This window comes from Anolis carolinensis, chromosome 4 (genome assembly GCF_035594765.1).
Source record: "Anolis carolinensis isolate JA03-04 chromosome 4, rAnoCar3.1.pri, whole genome shotgun sequence".
Classification (NCBI taxonomy): Eukaryota; Metazoa; Chordata; class Lepidosauria; order Squamata; family Dactyloidae; genus Anolis; species Anolis carolinensis.
In genome coordinates this window covers 205,352,899-205,373,250 of record NC_085844.1, presented here as the reverse complement: position 1 = coordinate 205,373,250, position 20,352 = coordinate 205,352,899, and the positions used below count along the sequence as shown (strand labels likewise).

Here is a 20,352-nt window from a genome sequence, read left to right as displayed (position 1 = left end):
TTTTTTACACAAAGAAAAACAAAAATTCCAAGCTAGTTCTACTAATGGATAGTCATCAAATAAAACTACCTAGTCTGTCTCTCTCTCACACTCAACCAAGACAGCAACCAATCTATCTGCCCAAATCATGTTCATCCATTACATTCTCAACATACAACACACCAACACCTTTTTCTCCCTTTCCATCAGTGTCAAGATCACTCCCCTGTCCTCCCTATGCATCTCTTCAAGATCCATTTCTCTGACCTTTTAATCCATGTTCCTTTTTAATCTGCACAACATGCCAGCATATCTCCCACCACCACCTAAAGGCCTTTGTAACCTTGTTTAGCTCCTCGCCCCCATTGATTCATATCTAAAAAATGTTATTCCCTTTCTCTGTACCCCACAGTATTCACTCGCCTCTATTTTGTGCATCCCTACAACACTATGCTCCTTTCTTATAAGAGATAATAGGCTTCCACATCCATGAAATAACCCCAAAGTATACTATTAATCAACTCTTTTCATGTCATTGAAAAACAATTATAGGGTTAAACCAAGATTGGGGAAAATATGAGTTAGGCTGAAGGATTGAAAATGCTCATCTGGGAGAAAACTCCATTGAATTTGGACAGTCTTACTTCTGTACAAACTGGCAAACGTTTGCACTGTTCAATGAATCAGACTGATAGCTGCACAAGCACATGGTCCAACCCACGGCCCAGAGTACTATGAATGTGGCCCAATACAAAATAGTAAACTTGCTTAAAACATTAAGGGTTTTTAAAAATCTCATTTGCATGTGTTCCTTTAAAAGCCCCTGGTTTAGAAGCTCCTTCTAAATCAGGATGTACTTTAATGATTTTAAGAGTCTCTAATATAATTACGAGATAGCACCTAAAAATTAAATATTACATTATTTTATTATTTGATGCCAAATGGTACAAAAACACAATCCACATGGGTGAAGCCTTGTAGCACTGACCTACAGGGCAGCTAGAGGTAAACCCTAGCCAAGAAGGCTCTTCTTAAAAATCCTACCCTCAGACATATTAATAGCTGCTTATGCAAGTCATTTTTTCACAGTCAATTGCACAGAAGTATGTGCAATTAAGCAAGAAAATTATAGTGGTGAGAAGACCAAGATTACTTTCCCATCCACAACAGAGAATGATTTAGGTCAATATTTTCTTGCTGTAAAAGGTCAGACCTCACTTGCCATTGCCAACTCAGAAACCTTTGTGCTCCTCAAAGCAACGGCTGTGCCTTTTTATGGAAATCTCTCTAGTCACTGAGCTGCACCAGAAAAACCTTTCATTCTCTTCAAGATTACTCGACAAATAAGGAAAATGACAAAACCAAGGATAAACATTTAAATAGCGTTTACATTATACACCAGTATTCGCTGTCCCAACAACACAGCTTGGCCAAGCCATTACATCACTTGCTAATCATCTTTACAGCCCTCCCTAAAATAGCATGCTCCCAAGTAAGGATTCAGAAAAGCAAAAGCAACCTGGTTCTTTTGAAGAAATCTCAATCCCAGCAGCTGCCACAAGTTTCATGAGCTTCCACTATGACCCCTACCTTTGTTAATGCGCCCAAGAGGAAGATATGTTGGGGGGGGGGGGGGGGGTGGATGGATGCAGTGCCTTTGTAAGATAGAAAAGAACACACATGTACAGAAAATCACTGCTGACCATTATAATATTATGCTTCAATGAGAACTGTTATCAGCTTATGTGAAACAGCTTCTATTACTATCAGTGTGAATAGTGTTGCTTATCAACCACACACAGGAAAACAGAAAACTGTCCTACACTGAATCAGACCTTTGGCCCATTCACTTTAGGATTGTCAATACCAAGGGGCAAAGATTACAGTAGGAAAAGCATGAAGATAGCATGCACTTTGAGCCTCTTTTTGTAGCTCCAAACCCAAACTGAGCCCACGTCCTCACTCTATATATTTCTAACAAATAGGTGAGAAATGCTCTTAAATGCCAAGTGGAAGAGCAATGTCTCCAACATGCCCACAAATCAGATGAAAGAACTAGAATTAAAATGAAGGTGGATTGCTAATATCCATTCTGGTTGCATTTAGGTCAGGGGTCCCCAAACTAAGCTCTGCGGGCTAGATGCGGCCCTCCAACATGATTTACCCAGGCCTCAGCCCTAAACTTCAGACTTAGGGTTGCCCTAAGTCTGAAATGACTTCAATGCACAAAACAACAAGAATTCTAATTAACCTGACTATCTCAGCAACCAAAAGCAGGCCCACATTTCCCATTGAAAGACTGGCAAATTTATATTGGTTAAAATTGTTCTTCATTTTAAATATTTTGTTGTACTACAAATAAGACATGTACAGTATGCATAGGAATCAGTTCATGTTTTTTTCAAACTATAGTCCGTCCCCGCCCCCCGAACTGTTTGAAGGACCATAGGTTTTAGGACCCCTGATTTAGGATGAAAATGGGTCTGTGTAGTCCACAACACAGACAAAAAGGTCCCTGCCAAAGTTTCCCATAAATGAACAACATGTTAAGAATAATTAATGTTCTAAGGATTTAGCCCAATTTCCCCCTCACAACAGAATCTTAGATGCCTATTCATATTTGAAAATTGAGGCTCTGATTACCTTGCAGTAATCAGTATTTTTTTTAAAAAAAAATACTCAATAAAAGACACAAAGGTTATGTGCTATGTCGAAGAGATATCTTTCACTACTTGTGGAAAACATCTCTGTAAAAAAGGTGAGAAAGGTATTATTAGTAAAAGGGTGGGTTCTAGGCAGAGGTTTTTCCAGCACTACCTGAAGATGCCAGGAATTGATACCTGGATTTTATGTATGAGTAATAGGACATGAGTGGCTAAAGTACCCTGTGCAATGTAGAATGGGCATTCCTTTTACAATAAGCAAGAAAGGAATAACTACTGGAGCTTTCCTATGTGCAGCTGTAGACATATCAGTTGTTATCTTATTGCTTTAGCTGCACTGGGGACATGAGAACTCATGCAAAATTGACCCCTGAAATCTTCACACACCTAGCATCATTCCAGACTTTTCTGTATAGAATATAAATGGTTGAAAACATCTATGTAACCATGTTTAGTCGCAGTAGTGTCAGAATTAAAGTTATAAACCTGGGGTGCATGTGTATTCACAGAAGAGAAAGGCCAGGAGGGAGGGGGAATCTAATCTTTCTAAGAATATGGGGCCAGCCACCAAAAAGTTATCTCTTATGTTCTTACCAAACACGGTTGTAAGAGTGGCAAGTTCAAGAGAAGTGCTTCTCCTAAAGATCTCAGAATTATATAGGAAGTTTTGACCTGGGTTCTATAGAGCTTGAAAGCCACAGCCAGCACTTTGGATTGTGCATAGAAACAGACTGTTGTTACAAGTGGAGCTGTTATATGTGACAAGATAGTTTTATTCTCCCTGGATGCAGTCCCAGTTAGTAATCTAGCTACAGCTCTTTGAGTCAGCTGATATTTCTGAAATTTCTTCAAGGATAAGTTCACATAAAGTGTGTTACAGTAACCAAAATGGGATATAATTGAGTACATGAGGCTAAATCATCTGCCTTCAGATTTTTATTGAGCACTATCTTTCACTCGGTTATTTAGGCAAGTTACTTGTGATTCTCTGTTTTTCCTTCTTTGGAATTGGTTTTCATTAAGGTTTTGCACGCTTCATGGTAGCCATATAGGAAAGGGTACCCTCGAAGATAAAGCCCTTCACATTGAAGAAAGATAAATGAGTTTAAGTTAGATAATATACCACATGCAGAAACATATACACCCCAAGTAGTATAAAATACATTAAGGGATGTGTGAGTGTTTTTACTGATTTAACATCCTGCTTTCCTCCCAGAATAGGATTCAAGGCAGCTCACAACCATTTAAAAACAAAGTAAAATTTTAAAAGTATTCATACAAAATTTCAGAATGCACTAAACTGCAGTTCTATTTTAAACACAAAGTTCAAAACAGTTTAAAAAACATATAGAGTGTGATAAAATAGAAAAACAATGTGTTGTTGCCTGCCTTCAAGTCATTTCCGACTTATGGCGACATGAGGGGGATTCTAACGCTCAGTTTTTATGGCAATATTGATTCAGAGGAAGTTTGCTTTTTCCTTCCTATGAGACCAAGAGAGTGAGACTTGCCCGGAGTCATCCAGCAGGCGCTGAGCAGGGATTCAAACCCTGGTCTCCAGAATCATAAATTACACCCACACTACTACACCATTCTTGCTCAAAAACATAACACTCACCATTCAAAGATCCACATGTTGTTATTATTATGATCATAATCTTTTTTATATCCCGCCTTTCTTCCATGAGGACTACATCTATGTACACTAGACAGTTTAAAAGAGCAATACAAAATTTAAAAAAAAACACAATTAAATAGTAACAGTGTTGTAAAAACAGAATTAAAATACAGCAAATTGCACTAAAATGGCCTTTTAAACTCATATCCCCCCAATCCCACTCACCCTTCCCAGAGCCACCCCTTATCCTTCCCCAAAATCCCGTAGGCAGAAGAAAGGTCTTGACTTGCTTGAGGAAGGCCAGAAGAGATGGAACCATCTTGGTTTCTCTTTGGAGGGAGTTACACAGCCTGGGAGCAGCCATCGAAAAGGGCCTTTCTCATGTTCCCATCAAGCACACTTGAGCGGGTGGTGGGATAGGGAGAAGGCTCTCCCCAGTAGATCGTAGATGTCTTTGAGGTTCATAGAAAGAGATACGGTCCTTTAGATAACCTGGACCGGAGCCATATAAGGCTTTGTAGGTCAAAACCAGCACTTTGAATTTTGCTTGCTCGCCAGTGGAGCTGATGCAACAGAGGAATTGTATGCTCCCTGTAGCAAGACCCAGTTGGCTGCTGCTCTTCGGACCAATGGAAGTTTTTAAGCACTTTTCAAAGGCAGCCCCATTGTAAAGACTGCCACCAATTTGTAAAGGACTAAGAATGACTAAGGCTCTTTCAGGCAGGGGGAATCTTTTTATCCACCCACTGCCACCAATTTGTAACATGGCGGCACCAATTGGCAAGGAGGTGCCTCCAATTTCAGCAATGCGCGACCACCAAAGACTCAGGGAGGAGACCTTTTACTTTTTTTCCCTTTCTTCTTCTTCACTTTAGATGGTAGCGTAACTTGGTTTAGAATATATGCAACAGAAGCTTGGATGTTGAAAGAACAATAACAAGTTTATTCAGGCACAGAGCTTAGTGGTTTCAAGGTTACTTCTTACTTAGAGATACACTTTCTTCAACAGTTGCAACAATAACATATGATGAATCCACTCTCAAAAGACTTCCTCCTTTCCTTGAGCAGTTTAAACGTTTTCCTATTCTTTTAACTGATGCTATTAACTGAACACTTCGGATCTAATGGGAATTGCTTCCTTTTACCACTCAGATTCTACCAATAAACACAAACAAGTCACTTGACTTGCTTAATATGACACAACTAGAGATCTGAGTTTCCCTGGTTTCCCTAACCTGGAACCAGTCTCTTCCCTGTGACTCTCAGATCACAGACTGAGTTTCTTTTCAAATTCTGCTCTCTCTTCTGCTAAACGGCAGTTGGCTCCACCTACATCTCCATGGCAACCAACTTCAGAATGCTGAGATGGCTACCCCCTTCATGCAATAATACTTACCCTTGCAAAACAAATACACACAATTTAACATATCATCTGTAAACAAAAATTCATACTTCAGTACACCCATGTACAGCACATTACAGTAATCCAACCAGGATGTAACCAAGGAATATACCTCTGTAGCCAGATTTGATTTCTCCAGGAATGGGTGCAATTGGCACACTAGCTTTAACTGTGCAAAAGCACTCCTGGTCCCTGCTGATACATGGGTCTCCAGATTTAGAGCCGAATCCAGGAGTACTCCCAGACTGCAAATCTGTATTTTCAGGGGGAGTGTAACCCCATGAAACACAGGCTGAATCCCTATTCCCAACCCCTATTCTGGGTTGTCTAGCACCCAAGATCTATCTGTTGCAACAAACTAAATGCCTGCCTAAATAAAAGGTCTTCCTGTGGAAATAGAGCCAAGCACTGCTAGATCTCCCATGGAAGGGTGTTCCTCAACTTGGGAGCAACCATTGAGAAGGTTTTATCTCATGTTCTCACCAAGCATGATGGTGATGGTGACAGTGCCATGAGAAAGTTATCCTTCACAAATGGTAAAGTTCAGCCAGGAGCATATGGGAAGATAGGTCTTTCAGACAGTGGGGAGATTTGTGTTTCAATGCTCTCCACTATAATCAGTATGTTTCTAAAATCCACAGACTAGTCAGATCACCTGCAATAAATCCTTTTTGTCACTGATGGTGAATTCCATCCTAAGCCTGAATAGCTGCTCTACAATCTCAAGGAATCCTGTGCAATAATAACAAATATGTTTTTAAGTGGCATTGACCTCTATCCTGATACTTTCATGCCTTTCCAGAACAAGGATTCTTTCCCCTCAAAAATACTTGGCACTTGATTAGGCAACACACATATCATAATCTAATAGGCCAAACGTAATATATTTGTGGCAGCAATTCCTTCTAATTGCACAAAAAATATGTGCAGAATGATAATGGCCACAAATGCAATCACTCAAGTGTTTCACTGATGTTGTAGTATGTGTGTCATTTAGTTAGTAGGTCATGAGGAGGATAACAATCCTCTACTTGTGCAGGCATTTGAGTCAACTGTTCTGGCAATTACTCTGCTGGCTGGCAGCAATGGAAAGAGCACTGAAGTTCTGAACAATGACCACATTGGTTCTTCTTGAAATAATGGCTTGCAAAAGGAATATTCTGAATAGACATCTGTACAGTCTGACATTGTGGTGTACAGGATATAGGACTAGGGACCGGGAAGTTAGGAGGCCCGTTCTTGGCTACTGAGAAATTGTGTCATGTATCTTTTAATCTAGTTTTATTGTCAGGAAAAACGAGACAGATTTCTCAAAGCAGGTTTTTAACAACTCTGTTAACAGATATGGATTTTAATGAATGACATTTACTGTAATTTATACCTGACCATTTCTATTCCCCACCTCAATTGCCACATTTGATCACTAATAAAGGTTAAAATCTAAATGTTGCTATGTAAATTTCTAAATATCATCTATAAGAACTGCAAACATAAATGGCTACTAACTCAAGGGGGCACATGAATAGTGTTAGTGTGGAAATCGATCCCCAACAACTCTATGCTAGTGTTTATCTTTCTGAGGTGATCATTGGGTTTTTTTTATTTTTTTAGATTTCAGCCTTGAAGAAAGGTGGAGAATGAGTGTGCTTATTTAAGGTGCCTTTGGATTCAACTGGGGATTTTTGGGAGTGAGACAGCAAAACGTTGGCTTGCAGGGATTGCAGTCTTGGCAAGTGGCACAAGTGTTTAGATGGGCAGAAGTGGGTGAGTGAGTAAAGGCTCAGTGTAGTGTATGAGCTAATCTTATCCTCTGCTGCTCTGATATCATTTTCCAAAGCTTTAAATCTTTCTCTCTGGTTTTGCTCAATGATGACATGCAAAGCATAACTTAACCCTCTTTCTTAAACGCCCTACCACTGGAGTGGGTGCAGAGCCCTCAACCTCCTCTATCTACTTCTTTCCTTCAAGAATCACTGTTAAGACATCCCTGAACAGGAGAGGTTGAGTGTTCTGCATTCATCCCAATAATCTCTTTGTGGGTTATTATTACCAGGACACCATTGCATGACCAGGATGTTGAAATGTTTAATCAGATACAAAGTTTTCTACCATAAAACATCTGGCAGAAATTACAAACTGCATTATAGAAGCAAATGCAGAATGCTCAGGTCTATCTACAGTAACCAGGCAAAACTGTCAAAGGCCTGGACTAAGAAGCTTCACAGCACTTACTCATTTTCTTGAATTCCACTAGCCTGGACTTCCCTCCTTCTGACTGGTGCTGAGGAAAGGCAGATGATTCTTGGACATTCAACTACAATTTTCTCTCCTGGTCTAGTTGGGTGATATTAGTATGGGGTTATCTATGGAACGAAGTTCATTACTTAGTTCCTGCAACACCCAACAAGAACACACAGCCACTTCCACCTTGCCTGTCGGGGGTGGGAGGATGGGAAGGGTGCTCCTGCCTTTGGGACTTTAGACAGGATTGTCAGGAATTTTCAATGAAGGAAAAGCAAACTTTTATATTTATTCAATGCCTCTCCTTTCAGCAATCCCACAGTACTTGAGCACTGTCCTTTTGGGAAAAGCCATAACACAGAATCTGTACCTCCTTATAAATCAGATGACTTACATTAGTTCCCATAAATCTGTATATAACTGCATAAAATAACCTAAACAGGAAATACTAGAGCTATCTGAACAAAAGGTTAAAGGGCTTATAATTCAAAGGGAAAGGGGGGGGTAGCTAAGCAGGGAGTGGAAAACAGCAAAGTGTCTTTACAGATGCACAGTACAAGCCAAACTCAACTCAAAAGTTGTAAATACAAATTTATGAGAACTATGTTTTTATGGAATAAAACATTATTGGGAGCAATGAAATTAATGTGTTGGAGTCTTTTGATAGTTTAAAGATTAACAAAAACTTTGCAACAGAAGATTCATGCAACTAGAGCCTTTTTATCAGATGACAGACATGAGCTTGTTTTGGAGATAATTATGGACATTGTTTCAGTAATTTATGAAACAAGATTCTAGAGTAACCTTCCTCAACCCGATGCTTCCGAATATACTTGATTATACCTCCCACTATCCCCATCTAGACATGTTGGCTGGAGAATATGGGACCCTGACACATCTCTCTACATACATAAATGAAGAGCCCATAAATAAATGAAGAAACTTGCAGCAACCCAATGAAGAGCCCTTTCAGATCATGATAGCAGTTTGTGAGTGAAAGAAAGCTTTGATTTTATACTTCAAAGTAAACCTGCAGCTAATCCATGACATTTCACCCATCTTCACTACTACAGCTTTTTCCAATTTTCTTTCTCTGCTGTTACTAGCATATGAGGTTTAGCTCTTTCAAATTTGCTATCAAAAGGTAAACAGTAAAACTGTCACAGATGGCATGAGAAAGAATTTGGCGTACCCAGGCATTACTTCCTTATGATTGTACCTACGTATATACAAGAAACACATGCTTTCATAAATGAAAGCAGCCATAGTGATATATAAAGAACAAAATAAAATTCAAACTCCACGGGTGTGCAACACCTTCATTAGAATCAGCCTTAATTTCACAACACTGTGTATACTTTCAGGTTCTCCAGAATTTTGTATCAGGCTAACACACACACACACAGTAAAAATAAAAAGTGGGAGTCAAAGCAGTGTTTTCCCTTTGATTATATGTTTTAGGCCACTCTGGTATATGATCAGTGCCAAAATACATAGATTTGATGAGCTACTCATAGGAAAACCCATTACATATGACTGTTAGCAAAGGCTGTTGGAATAAATGTTATATTGGACCTTCCAAATTTGACCAAGTACACTAGCTAGATTCAAAAACAGCATTATTAGTAAAGCTGTTGCTTCTTTGTATTTCTACTGCATGCCAGTAAAGAAAATTGTGTCTTTCATCAACAGCTAGTGATGGATGTGATGGATGTTTGAGTGACTATCACATTTGCAGTAGAAGGGAAACAGCCATAATTTCCACCATGTTTGCTTTTACATTCACAACCATGAAGAAATTCATGGTTAGCAATGCAGCATATTTTTTGCACAACTGCTCCAGACATTTCTGTATATATGAACGTTTCTGTATCTATATATATAAATGAGTGATGGCATCACGGCAACCAACAAAACAACAAAACTACAGGCTCCCCAACCTCGAAATTTGACAACACAACCCATCATCCACGCCTCTAGATTGATACAACAAAAAGAAAAGAAAAATAAAGTCCTAATTAGAGGGAAAGGAATAATTGTTTTTATCCAATTGCTGCCAGTTAGAGGACTAATCTCTGTACACTTGGTCTCGTAGCAACCCACTCAGCCCAGTGGACAGGCAGACTTAGGCCTCAGGCCTCTTCCACAGATTATCTAATTTGCACTGGATTATATGGCAGTGTAGACTCAAGGCCCTTCCACACAGCTATATAACCTATTTAGAATCTTATTTATTATCTGCTTTGCACTGGATTATCTTGACTCCACACTACCATATAATCCACTTTAGTGTGCATTTTATACAGCTGTGAAGAAGGGGCCTCATATAATCCAGTTCTAAGAAGATAATATAAGATTATCAATATACAGTAGAGTCTCACTTATCCAACATAAACAGGTCGGCAGAACGTTGGATAAGTGAATATGTTGGATAATAAGAAGGGATTCAGGAAAAGCCAATTAAACATCAAATTAGGTAATCGTTATACAAATTAAGCACCAAAACATCATATTATACAACAATTTTGACAGAAAAAGTAGTTCCATGCACAGTAATGCTATGTAGTAATTACAGTAGAGTCTCACTTATCCAACTGTGATGTCCCCTGAACCCTTGGGCCGTGATCCTGCCTCCATTACGGATCACAGTGACGAGGACATGAGGTTTGTGCCGATTCAGCAAGACTCTGCCTCTTTCCAGCTGCTTCCTATTGACAATTCTAGTCCACAGCTCATTAAAAAGGCCCTTTAAACGGAGCCTTCTCCCACCAGTTCCTCTCCCTTTGATAGACGAATATTTTGGGAAACTAGTAGGTTTGAGAAAGCTGGCAGGAGAAGGAGTGCGCGATTAGCAGCTAGAGAATCTGCTGATTAACCTGTTTCCCCCTGAGAATTCTCAGGGAGGATCGCATCTGGTGAAGATGTTGTTTTAACTCTTTTCCCTTGGGAAAAGAGCATTTGGACACCTGCTCTGTGAAAAGATTTGAAGTTCCTTAAAAGTTCTGTGCGCTGGCTAGCCAGCGCGGAGTCAACGTGTCAGTTGGAGGATCAACTTCACTTCCAGCCAAGTGTGGACCGCGTTTGAGTCCACTACCTTCGAGTCTAGCCGTGCCTTGCCTAGCTGTGTTTCCGTGCCTTGCCTCGCCGTGGTTCCAGCCTTGTCATCCATACCTTGCCTTGGACTTACATTGAACTCTAGCAAAAGACTTGGACGTTTTTCCCACTCAAACCGCTTGGGAGTTTGAGTGTGTTTCGGTTTTGAATTACAAACTTTAAACTCTAATATTAGACATTGGACAATATATTACTGGACTATATTTGACCTTTCCTGAAAGGTCTATTGATGAACTATATCTTCTGCTTGTTTTCGTTTTAATTTCTTAATTCCTTAATAAAGATATTAGATTGTTTATTGGCCTTGGTGTATTGGTTTCCAGTGCTCTCGCAGCCAGGGGTGTCACACCAACACTCGCTTATCCAACGTTCTGGATTATCAAACGCATTTTTGTAGTCAATGTTTTCAATATATCGTGATATTTTGGTGCAAAATTCATAAATACAGTAATTACTACATAGCATTACTGCATATTGAACTACTTTTTCTGCCAAATTTGTTGTCTAACATGATGTTTTGGTGCTTCATTTGTAAAATCGTAACCTAATTTGATGTTTAATAGGCTTTTCCTTAATGCCTCCTTATTATCCAACATATTTGCTTATCCAACATTCTGCCGGCCCGTTTATGTTGGATAAGTGAGACTCTACTGTACTGTATTTACAAATTTACCACTAAAATATCACAATGAATTTAAAACTCTGACTACAAAAACATTGATTACGAAAAGGCAGACTGCGTTGGATAATCCAGAACATTGTATAAGCGAATGTTGGATAAGTGAGATTCTACTTTAATATGAAATAATTACTGGGATAGAATAATGCAGAACAATATAATCTCTAAAACCAGGACAGTAAATAAAGAGCAACACTCTAAAAGCAGGGAAATTGGAAATTCCACAAAGGAAACAATCAGGGCCAGCTAACACCTCCCAAGAAAGGATTCTTCCTGAAAGGAAGCTGAGAAGGGAGTGAAGCACTGTGTATTACCAAGGTCATTATTATTACTATCATTGCTATTATTATTATTATTATTATTATTATTATTATTATTATTATTACTGTGTTGCGGTCAACTGTGAAAATGAATACAATCTGGCTCCAAGTATTCAAAAACACTAAAATCAGAATATATAAAAATTAATGTGGTATAATAAAACAGAACAATACAATCTCTAAAATCAGAACACTAAATAAAGAACACCACTCTGAAAACGGGAATTCCACACAGGAAACAATCAGGGCCAGCTAACACCTCACAACAAAGTATTCCCATCATCAATGTCTGGCAAATCCTCTGTTTTCTCAGGGCCACAGACAGTAGAAGCACATAAAATATTGCAAAGAACACCACTCTGAAAACAAGGGAATTCCAGACAGGAAACAATCAGGGCCAGCTAACACCTCCCAACAAAAAATTCACTCAGGGAGGAAACAACCAGGCTTTAAAGCTGCAAGGCCATTACAGCCTAATCATTTCCCCTAATTGCAGCATTCATACTTGCCTCCAACAGACAAAAAAAATCAGAAATATTGTATATTCACAACCTTTAGGAAATAATACCCCTGATGGTGCAGCGTGTTAAAGTGCTGAGCTGCTGAACTTCTGGACCAAAAGACCGCAGGTTTGAATTGGGGGACCAGAGTGAGCCCTCACTGTTAGCCCCAGCTTCTGCCAACCCAGGTTTGAAAACATGCAAATGTGAGTGCATTAATAGGTACTGCTCCGGCGGGAAGGTAACGCCGCTCTATGCAGTCATCCCACATGACCTTGGAGGAGTCTACGGACAACGCCGGCTCTTCGGCTTAGAAATGGAGCACCAACCCCCAGAGTCAGACATGACTGGACTTAATGTCAGGGAAAAACGTTTACCCTTTACCTTAACTACCACCAATTCCTCAATACTTTATTTCCCATACCACCATACTTCGCCACAGCAATGCGTGGCCGGGCACAGCTAGTATATGTATATATGAACAGAGAGATATATGTAACAATAAATTAGTTAAACCGAGAGTGCACTTAAAATTTTGGTGAATCTACACTTCTACTTAAAGATTGCTCTGAGTAGCAACATTCACTTTCTTCATTTTGCTAAGCTACAGTTTTAGCCTGGAACTAGAAGAGGGGAATTCTTAACTATGGATATACCAGAAGGGCTAGCACAAAACAGGAAGTTCTATATTTAATCCTTAGAAGAAGCTAAACATTTTAAGGAAAGTACCAGTGGAGCTTATTATTACGCAAATTCGTTCCCACAGATCAATGGTTGAAAAGGTAACACAATCACATAATGTAACATAGATTAAGTTTTAAGATTCTTAAAAGATATGCATAAAAAGCTGCTTTAATACGAGGGTTGAATGAAAAGTAATGCCTCCACCTTCATAACTCCTCAACAGATGGCAGTACAGGTCCTGGCTTGTTCAGTAGACTCTCCTCTACAGTTCCATTTGGCGGGAAACGTTAGCATTGAACGGTTGTGTTGTTAAAGTGCGAAGTAAGGAACCCTGTGCAGGCAGTCGGTCAATGCGACTTAAGCAACATGCAGTCATTGAATTCTTGACAGCAGAAGGTGTCATCCCAAAGGAGATTCCTCAGAGAATGCAAGCTGTTTGTGGTGATTGTGTTGATGTGAGAATTGTGTGTTGTTGGGCGAGTAAATTTAAAGATGTAGAGGTGGGAACATCTGACTTGCGTGACAGAGTTCAATCTTCTGATAGCCAAGCAAAGCAATAATGTGACCCACATGTTCTTGTGAAATGCCGGTTATGCTTGAAATTTCTCTCTGAGTGATACGATGACCGTCCTGAATCAATCTGTCAACCTTTTGCTTGTGAAACTCGGTGGTTGCAGTCACAGGATGTCCAACTCTTTGTTTGTCACACAAGTCAGATGTTCCCACCTCTACATCTTGTAGGATTGATCCTGTTTGACATAGGGTGCATAAAGCAGTGTCCCATAACAGAGTCTCGGTTATCCGACTTACGTTTATCCAACACTCCATATTATCTGAGGCCGGGACGCCCTCCCTTGCTCGCTCACCCTCCCTCCCTCGTTCATACACCACGGCCGGTACCCAGCCCAGTGAGTGAGCAAGAGAGTGAGGGAGGACGAGCAACAAAGGTGGTAGCAACGGAAGAAGCAGGAGCCTGAAAGAGGCGGGCAGGCTCCTGCTGCCGCTGCACCTTTGTGGCTCGCCCTCCCTCTCTCTCTCACTCACCTGCCCTCCCTGGCTCTCTCACTCATTCACTGGGTCGGGTCTTGCTTCTGCCACTGCTGTCAGGACTTAGCCCAGTAAGTGAGTGAGAGAGCAAGGGAGGGCAGGTGAGTGAACGATAGAGCGAGGGGTGGGAGACAAAGGCAGCGGCGGTGGCAGAAGCAGGAGTCTGGAAGAGGCGGCCAGGCCACTGCTTCTGCTTCCGCTGCTGCTTTTGCCGCCCTTCCTTCGATCGCTCACTCACTTACTGGGCCAGGTCTTAGTGGTAAAGGCAGCGGTGGCAGAACCTGGACCCAGCTGGTGAGTGAGCAGGCAATGAAGCGGGGATGAATGAACCAGGGCTTCGAGGAGGCAGAAAGGAGAGACCAGCGAGTGAGCGATCCCTCCCTATTATCCAACATTTTCACTTATCTGGCATTCTGACTGCCAGTTTACATCGGATAACCGAGACTCTACTGCATTGTGCAAGGAAACAGCTTTTAAATGATATATACATTTTTTACACACCCTTAAAGATTACAGTCAAGTCTGACACAACTTCCAGGCATGGCTAGTAAATGCTATGATTTAATGCCATATCCAATGTTAAAAACCATGGCTTGTGATCAATCAGAAAATATAAAGTAAAAGCAATGAAACTGCTCTGTCTCAAAAGCTCACTGTATCCAGAGTCTGAAGCCCTAGACAGAAGGGACAAGGACAAAAGCTAACACTTTGAAGGCATAATGAACCCATACATTTCAGCAGAATTTAGAAAAATACAGCATCTGCCAGAATCCCACAGCCAAAGGCTATGGTGGAATAAGAGATTCTCAAAAGAATACAAAAAAAGAATTCTTTTTTCAAGGTTCAGTATTATAAGCTCAGAAACATGGATTTGTATGGTGTTGTATGGTCATGTCATACAGATTACACCTGAGCCAGCATATTCAGTTTAATAAGCCTTGTGCAACCTTCTCCCTCTTTGTCTACTACACTAAATAAACCGTAACTTTTTCAATTAGCCATGACATCTAATGTGAAGATCTGGCTTGCCAAATAAGGACTTTATGGATATGGCTTTTAAGTCTGGACATGGCTTTTTAACTATGGACATTACTTTTAACCCCATTTTATTGCTGTTGAAAAGTGTATTTTATTAGCTCTCATTATGATTTATTTTTATGATTGAATATTTATATTGTTTATTTGTTTTGCTTAATTTATTGTTTATTATTTCATGTTGCAAGCTGCCCTGAGTCCCCATGGGGAAATGGGGCAGGATATAAATAAAGTTTGATTGATTGATTTATCTTGTCCTATTATGTGAAAATAGGGAACCACCAAGCTAGGAACTGAAAACCTAGTTTGAAGTTGGTTGAAAATCTAGGCTTATTCCAAATCTGGTAATAATGTTTTTTTTAATCCCTTAAATAATGGAAATAATAATTAAATGAGGATATTTGCAGTTGATATCATCATATCAAGGAGAACAACAGAAGGAACAAAACTCCTTCGTTATATCTGTTACACCATGTTACAAGTATCTGAATGTATCCATCCTGTCCTACATAGACTTGTCTTCTGAAACAGAACATCACTTGCACAACCATCCATGAACCAAAAGAGAGCTTAGCAATATAGGAGTAGCAAAAGCTTAGCCTGATAAACTTTAGCCATTCCAATTAAATGCATACGTACACAACTGTATGTCTCATTGATACATCTCAGAATCTCCCATTAGTTAAATTAGACCTCTTGTTGCTTGGTCAGCAGATGCCATTACCAGACAATGCCCCTGTTTTAAACATATTCATTTTAGGTGGACTGCAAAGCTTATAAAAATACAATTCATCTCAAGAATCCTAGTAGAACCAAGTGAATTCCAAATGTATTTATTACTCAGGTTAAACAACATTACATTTTTGGCTAAGGACATGCATGCTGTTTACTGATAGATGAATTTAATAGACTTTCTGTAATTGTGTTCACCATGAATTTCTGAGCTGGAAAAGCTGGCCAAAGTATAATGCATTATATTAAAGGCTCAATCTTATAAAGAGAGCGCCCATGTACATTGTAATTGAGTAACAGCCTAATAACTTTCAAGCACTTCTGAGAACTCAGTTAACTATCAGCCTTAGGATATAGGTCAGTGATACTCACTTAATATTGAATAAATGTATGCATGGGAGTTTAAGTGGGTTGTTTAAGTCCATGCTAGCAAAGCCTGGACTGAAACCTTAGGAATGAACTACCGAGTATCATCAAATATGGGCCAGATGTTTATTTTTAAACTGCTTTCTACATTTTCTGTAATGACATGTAGTTTTATGGTCAGCTTACAATAAATAAAAGTTTAAACCATCATAAAATCAATTACAGCATAGTCACAGAGGGTAAAATCTGAAACTCAATCTTGACAAGACAGAGGTCCTCCTGATCAGTCGTAAGGCTGATCAGGGTATAAGGTTACAGTCTGTGTTAGACGGGGTTACACTCCCCCTGAAGACACAGGTTTGCAGCTTGGGTGTTCTCCAGGATTCATCACTGACCCTGGAACCTCAGATGTTGGCAGTAGCCAGGGGAGCCTTCGCCACACAATTAAAACTTGTGCACCAACTGCGCCCATACCTGGTGAAGTCAGATCTGGCCACAGTGATCCATGCCCTTGTCACATCCAGGCTGGATTACTGTAATGTACTTTATGTAGGGCTGCCCTTGAAGACTGTTCGGAAACTTCAGCTGGACTAAAGATCTGCAGCCAGGCTGCTTATTGGAGCGCTATACAGGGAGCAAACAACCCCTTTGTTACAGCAGCTCCACTGGCTACCAGTGTGCTTCCGGGCGCAATTCAAGGTGCTGGTTTTAACATTTAAAGCCCTGAACGATTCAGGCCCAACCTATCTATCTGACCGCATCTCTCAATATGAGCTTGCTTAAGCCCTGCGTTTGGCTAGAGAGGTCCTACTCTTGGTCCCACCCCCGTCTCAAGTGTAGCTGGTGGGAACAAGAAAGGCCTTCTTGACAGTGTCTCCTTGGCTCTAAAAATCCCTCCCAAAGGACATCAGAATGGCTCCCTCCCTGTTATCCTTTAGAAAACAAATAAAAACTTTCCTCTGGAAGGAAGCCTTTGGGGAAGACAACAGTTAAGCTGGGTTAAGTGCAATGGTTGTGGAATACAGCAATGAGACGGAGGTGGTTTTTATTTTAATTATAGATAATTTTAAATAATGGCTTATCTCATTTTGTTGTATTTAGATTAGTTGTATGGATTTTAAAAATATGTATTTATTTATTTATATGTATGTCAAATGTGATGCGGTTTGTGCGGGATGGCATCGAACTATTTCTGTATGTTAGCCGCTCTGAGTCCCTCAATGCGGGAGAGAGGGCGGGATATAAAACAAAGTAAATAAATAAATAAAATCAATACAAAACATAGAATTTCAAAAATCATAAAACTACAAGGAGATTTTGAAGACTGAAATATTAAAAAACTGAGGTGGTGAAGGGTGAAAAGGTCTTCAGCTAACATCCAAAAGACTACTATACAAAATGTCAGGCAGACACTGTTGGGGGACCATTCTATAAGACTTTATAATGATATTATGTGTCTTCTTTGCCGATCCTATGATTCTCTCAAGCCTGTATTGGGTTCTCATCTCCTCACACTTCATTAGCTTCAGAACCTAACCAATCCTGACAAGATTCTGAGTGGAACCAAGAGACATAAAAAAAAAGTCCTGTGACTAGGGTTTGGCTCGTATTGGACATTTCACTGATGCCTATATTTGAGATTGTGAAGGAATTTCCCTATGGGTAGTACAGTACTGCTCTGAGGTATTTTTGCTTTCCTTGTCATGGGAACTTCTCTGTCATGGGAACCTTTTTATCTGAGCGAGTCATCTTAGGTCGAATGCCCTGCCAGCATCTTTTCCCCTGTTTTCTTTCTGCAACATTATTACTGCCTCTGATTTCATCCTTCAGAGACAGGATTGATGGACAAACAATCCAGGTCATAGCAGGAGGATGGACCACTTAATTTCATTCCTAACCGATGGAATAAAGCATCAAAAGACTAAAATAAAATTAACAAAAAACTTGAAAACCAGACAAAGTTAAAATTTTTGATTTCTAATTAACAAACAAGGGACATTTTTAGTAGGTGCTAAAATGTTATCAGTGGCAACTTCCTAAGTTAATTTAATCTTTTTTAGAAAAAGCATTACCCAGCCAGATAGAAAAAGACTCTTTTGGTGGTGGAACATACAAAAAGGATTAAAGAAGCAGCTTATGACACATGTGTATGTTGATATGATAGGAAGAAATTTGAGGACATCTTCCACTTGGGAGGAATCAACTTAGACTTTCAAATGGAGCAATATATTTATAAAAGAAAAAGTGATGGCATTTATATCATCAACCTGAAGAGAGCTTGGGAAAAACTGTTGTTAGCTGCCTGTGCCACTGTTGCAATTGAGAACCCAGCTGATGTAGCCTCATCTCCTCCAGAAACACTGGACAGCGTGCTGTTTTGAAATTTGCTGCCGCTACTAGTGCAGCACCAATTTCTGGCTGTTTCACTCCTGGCACCTTCACCGATCAGATTCAGGCAGTCTTCCGTGAACCCTGCCTTTTGGTAGTCACTGATCCAAGAGCTGATCATCAGCCACTGAGTGAGGCATCCCCACCATTGCCTTTTGCAATACTGATTCTCCTCTGCGTTATGTGGATATTGCCATTCGCTCGCTCAGCCTTATGTGGTGGATGTTGGCTCGTGTGTGGCACTATTTCCCATGAACGTCCATGGGAGGTGATGCCTGATCTTTACCTCTACCAGGATCCTGAAGAGATTGAGAAGGAAGAGCAGGCCGCAGCTGAGAAGGCGGTTACAAAGGAAGAGTTCCAGGGTGAATGGACTGCTCCTGCACCTGGATTTACAGCAGTGCCACAACCGGAGGTGGCTGACTGGTCTGAAGGGGTGCAAGTGCCTTCTGTGGCAAGTGCCTGCCACTGAAGACTGGTCTGCTGCTCCCACTGCTCAGGCAACGGAGTGGGTAGGGACTACCACAGAGTGGTCCTAATGTTACCAGCAGGAATTCAAGAAGGTAGTGAGAAATGAAAATATAACATCTTTTTTATTGAAAAAAAATCCTGGTCTAAAGCCATTTAGGACTTTATATATAGGTAAGCATCAATACTTTTACAAGATTGTTCTAGCCCTGTGGTTTATTAATATCTATTATAGTTGACAAGAAAGCGACTGGGCAAGTTCAATGGCAATGAAATTTGCATGGAGCCAAGGAAACATAATCTGGTTACCAAGCAGGTATATTAATGTAGTTTGGCCTCCTGCTAAAGTGCATTCATTTAATACCGAAGTACTGGACTCGTGAGATATAAAAAAAATTGATGCAAACAACTAGTATTTCATCATCCTCAAATTCTTTTTATCTGCTATTTCACATTAGTGTGTACCATACTATAAGTGATGAAAATCTGGGATGTGCCCATCTTCTTCATATTTTATTTAGGCCTGAGTCAACAATAATTTACATTATATCAAAGATGAACAGAAGGCAGACAGAAGTTGTGACTGATGGTTATGAAATATCTATTCCACTTCTCCAGATTTGAGTAAGGCAACAGCAGGAGCCAGGAAAACCTTAAAGCACAGTAATCATTTATTTACTAACACCTCTTTAAAAAGAAATCATAATGTGGTTCCTTTCCAACTGTCTCAACATGGGATAAAAGACATTCCAAAATTGTTTATCACTTCCTCCTTCTGCAGAGTACTAAGAACTAGATGAAGTGCCACTCCCATTCTCATCCTCTGCCAGTGCCATCTACCACCACCAATTTTGTGGCTGCTCAGTAGTTTCTCTTCTGGACCACCACCATCACTAAAATTTATATATAGGCATAAGGACAATAAGATTATGTGGATTCCACTGTTTGGTTTTGGGTATATTCAATCCAACTTCTCAACAAAATCTATTTGATTTGAATGATTCTACCAATAGCAAGGCTTCAGTCAGCATAACCTTTTGCTCCTTAAAATACAAAATTCCACAAAAAGTAGTGTGGTTGTGGTTCTACAGTTACCATGAACCAAAAAAGAGACAA

At 40.0% G+C, this 20,352-nt stretch overlaps 1 protein-coding gene and 1 pseudogene across 1 annotated transcript in view; one reads left to right on the top strand and one right to left on the bottom strand.

The window, feature by feature from the left end:
- The window catches only part of rap1a (RAP1A, member of RAS oncogene family), a 123,888-nt gene that overhangs the window by 29,796 nt on the left and 73,740 nt on the right, over nt 1-20,352 (bottom strand). The window lies entirely within an intron of this gene.
- LOC103278739 (small ribosomal subunit protein uS2-like) lies at nt 10,563-19,365 on the top strand (annotated as a pseudogene).